The sequence below is a fragment of the Chiloscyllium plagiosum genome, unplaced genomic scaffold (assembly GCF_037043375.1).
Source record: "Chiloscyllium plagiosum isolate Xiang-an unplaced genomic scaffold, Cpla_swu_hap1 HiC_scaffold_42, whole genome shotgun sequence".
Taxonomy (NCBI): Eukaryota; Metazoa; Chordata; class Chondrichthyes; order Orectolobiformes; family Hemiscylliidae; genus Chiloscyllium; species Chiloscyllium plagiosum.
Genome location: NW_028270180.1, coordinates 64,942,938 through 64,947,262, shown reverse-complemented (window position 1 = coordinate 64,947,262; position 4,325 = coordinate 64,942,938). Strand labels below are relative to the sequence as shown.

General features: G+C 44.1%; 1 non-coding gene across 1 annotated transcript; it reads right to left on the bottom strand.

The window, feature by feature from the left end:
- Nucleotides 1–811: 811 nt before the first annotated feature.
- trnas-aga (transfer RNA serine (anticodon AGA)) lies at nt 812–893 on the bottom strand. The gene has a single exon. It is a non-coding gene; the product is annotated as a tRNA-Ser (tRNA).
- Between the last annotated feature and the right edge of the window lie 3,432 nt (nt 894–4,325).

Here is a 4,325-nt window from a genome sequence, read left to right as displayed (position 1 = left end):
ATGCCACCTAGACAGGGGACGAAACGTTTCCAACAAAAACTTCCAGCTCGGCGAACAGAAACACATCATTGTCTTGAGTGTTCCAGAGTTTTTCATTGTCCCAGAGTCCAGATGAAGTTTGCATTCCTCACGTACGTGAGTGAGAATGATTTCAATGTCTCAGATCAGTTCCTGTCCCGATAACATCAGAGTCAATGTCCCGTCCTCTACTCGTCCGGCAGTTCACACTTCTTCATTCTCCTCTGATTCCATTTCCCAAAGAGTTTCTCAAGATTTACAAAGCTGGAGCCTAAATTATATGGTTTGCTTCCGAAACATTTTTTCAACTGCCAACTGACAATATTTTCACAGTATCTCTTCACAATCCTTTGGCTTGCACCATGTCCAGGGATGAGAAGCCCCGTTTGGTGGAGAGATTCCCGAGGCTGATGAGTTTCACTTTGGAACAAAGATGGTTAAGTGGCGATTTCCTGCGGTTGTTTCTAATGATGGGAGAGGGAGCGGTGGGGAATGAGCACTTTGACGAGCAGGAGGAAGTGTTGCCACTGACCCGAGTCAGAGAACAGTGGACAGGGATTAAAGGAGTCTAATGAAAAGCAGCACTTCTGCTCAGGACGTTCAATAACAGCTGCAGAAACCCGATGTGTCGAGCAGTGTATCTGGAAAGAGAAACAGAGATAATGTTTTAAATATGGAACATTTCTGATGAAGAACTCGAGTTTCCCAAGTCTAATCAAATTACCGGCCTGGTTCACAAAATAGTTTTTCTGAACTTCGAGCGAAAATTGTACCAGCAGGAAAGCATTCATAACGTAGTCAGCAGGATTCGAACCTGCGTGGGGAAACCCCAATGGATTTCTAATCCATCGCCATAACCACTCGGCCATGACTACAGACAGCTCAGGTCCGTTGAGCATTGACCAAATCAGCCGTGATCTCATTGAAAGCGACCGTTGACTTGATGAGCTGAATGCTTCCATCTCCTTTCATACCTTTGCTGTCATTTGTAAGGTGCGAGACACCAATGTAAAAGAAGAAAAGCACAAAGGTAGGAAAAGATATTTACAGCCAAACTGAGTCAAATTATTTATTGAAAGGAAAATCACACTTGGCAATTTGCTAGATCTCTTTGCGAACATGACCAGCAGAGGTAAGCAATGGAGCTATTGATCTGAGTATTCTTAGATCTGAAGCAAACAAAGGTTAGTGACATATTCATTTCATTTTCTGGCGAACGAAATGTTCTTTCCTGATGGTTACAACGAAAGAGATGGTTCCCAATAAAAGACAAACATTAATTCGCATGTAGATATATTTCAATGTGACACGTTTCATTTTCAGTCCCTAATTACCCCAGAGATGGAGGGGGTGAATTACTTTTCTTCACGCTTCAACGCCTCAGCGTGGAGGTACAGACATGAAACCGCTAGAGATGGAGTTCTTGCATTGGGAACCAGCGACACTGAAGGAACAATGTAAAAGTGAGGACTATAGATGCTGGAAACCTGATTTTAGATCAGAGTGATGCTGGAAAAGCACAACAGGTCAGGCAGCATCCGAGGAGCAGGAAAGTCGACGTTTCTGTTGCCAGTCTTGCTGCGTTCCGCAAACAATCTTCGTTTTTGTCTCAGATTTCCAGCTACTGCAGCTATTTGTTTTATGTTAACCTTCATAATGTTTTGAACAAAACCAATGACCTGCCAGCATCGGAAAATCGGCAGAAGTACTGGTACACCGATATGTTTGCTGAACAATACAACCATTCCATGAGCGGGAATACGATCCGGGCCACGGTGCTGAGAGTACTGAATCCTCACAAGTCAATCCTCACACGAACATTTTCGTTGCAGATTATTTTCAACTTGTCTTCGAAGATTTACAAAGTGGGGAAAGGCCATTCTGCCCTTTGTGCATTGCGGCTAATCAGAGAGCCATCTATTCTAGTCGCAGTTTCCAACTTTGGCCCAAAGTTTGGCCATGGTTTCATGCAGAAACTCAGCGAGTTCACTCAGACATTTTTGTGTGTGCAGAATGATTTGCCACATTTAAGGCAAATTCAATGGCATCCCGAATGGTTATATACACAGGAAGCGTTCGGAGAGATAAGGAACACATTTTGGCAAATATGGTTCGATTAATTTCGGTTATCTGTTCAGCAGGGACATGTTCGATAGTAGGGTATTTTTCCGTGCTCGACATCGTTGATGTGCTCCCGCAGCTGACACCACTTTTAATGGACCATTTGCAAAAAAATGCACTCTGTTTGTTAGGCAGTAAGCGCGTTTGCCTTTCTTTCTGGAGGGTGGATGGGACGAGTTGACCCAGCGATGAGGGTCTTTCCGGACTTTTGCTGCCAATGACCATTCGTTTGGCACCTTCCCAACTTTGCCATCAAAGAGTTTGGCTGAAGAATAATACCGCACGGATAATGTTACCCCCCTCAGCTCTCCAACGAATCCAGAAACTGACAGCTCTTCATGTGGAACAGAAGCAAAACAGAAAGGGTGGACCATTGTCAGACACACCGAAGCATGCATGCTGCCTTTGTTACAGTGCAATCCGATTATGTCATGAACTGCTCAGAGAAACGGCAGCGAGGCAATTCAGGACATATTGGAGATTTAGTGCATTGCCAAGTCACAGGAAGTGCTCAACAAACATAAAACAAAATGGAACAGCAATAATCCATGAAAAATGAAGTTTACCAGTTGCACTCGTGATGAAATTAGGTCAACAATGCGCTGATGACTCCATCTGATCGAGAGGACTAATCACCAGCCCCTTTCACCAGGACAGTAATGAAGGAAATGCGAGAAATACAAAAAAACATTTCTCATCGCGATTGCCAACCTTTTCGCCAATGCAACAACAAAAACGGCGCGCAGATACAATGCAGAATCTGGTTTCGTATCAGCAATGAAATAGTAATATCCATTCACTTTCAGTGAAAACGGTGAACAAAGGAAATTGTCTTAAATATGAACACCCTGCGCAGGCTGCTTGGTTCCCCGATTATACTGCTGCACAGACTTTCATATTTAAAGGTACCTTTCAAAGAGAGTGTTTGTGGCTGTCCATATGACAATGGAAATTGTTGCCCTCGCTCTCACTGCCATTATTGATCGTGTTGGGTTTGGCATCCTTACCTTGTACGCGGGAGTTCAGTGTACAATTCTCTGCTGTGAAAAATCGGAGTGCTTTGGAGCAGAAAGATGCGAAGCTCGTGTGCTTCATGGAGATGTTGTTGTAATGTTTTGCGGTGCTGGGAAGTGGGATCCTCACAGTTCTGGGTAACATCCTCAGGGTTGCAGAGCCTGTTGTGAAGCCTACTGTCCTCTGGCGGTTGGAATTGATTTAGTTTCAGTGCCGCTGGGTCCAGTTGTTGGTGTTGCAGATTGGATCCTGATCAATGTGTTTATTGATGGAATCCATGGATGGGTGCCCTGCTTCTAGAAAATCTCTGGCTGCCTTCTGATTGCCATGTTCTATTACTGTTGTGCTGCTCTCGAGGATGCTTGCTGTCTGTACGTATAGCTACCCGGGACAGCTGGCCGTGGATATTAGTGACGGCCACACAAATTATTTGCCAAGAATATGTATCCCACAACTGCATTCCCAGATGTCTGGCACACTAACTTGTCAACTAAGATATGCCATAAAGCAATTGAAACACCTTGCTTCCCTTTAATAAAATAAATTCCTGGAAACTGATTGCCAGACTCCTCTGAACACACGGATTTAGGACAGCACATAAACCAACAGCCTCGCTGAGGGAAGGCTCACCAGAAAACAATATCTAATGCCCATCTTGTGCAGGACAAATGTGGTTGTCAAGATTCCACGCAGGGACTGCACGAAACACTATATCGGAGAAACAGTCGGACAACTAGCGAGCTGCAATCATGAACTTCAGCCAGCCCGTATACGCCACGGGCAGATGTTCTTGTAGTTGTATGTTGGGCATTGAGTGTTTCTGATTCAGGGGCTTGTACCGTCTGTAGAACTGGTTAATTCCTTGTGTTGTAACTACTGTTAGAACATATGTAAAACTCGATTGCTCATTGAGATGTACATCCAAAATATTAGCCGAGAGAAGTATTTTGGTGGTTTTTCTGGTGCTGTTCCTGTCATACCCTATGGAACTGGACTTATTGTGTGCTTCCTGACGATTCGGTGCATGCTTCCGTGATCGTATTTTGGGAAGAAACCTGCGTTTTAGATTCAATAGCGTGCGTTTGCAAACCTGGTACACCTCCCTGTATTTTGTTATCTCTTATTGTGTGCAATTGCAACACGGCAAATTATTAATTTACATTGGAAGGTGA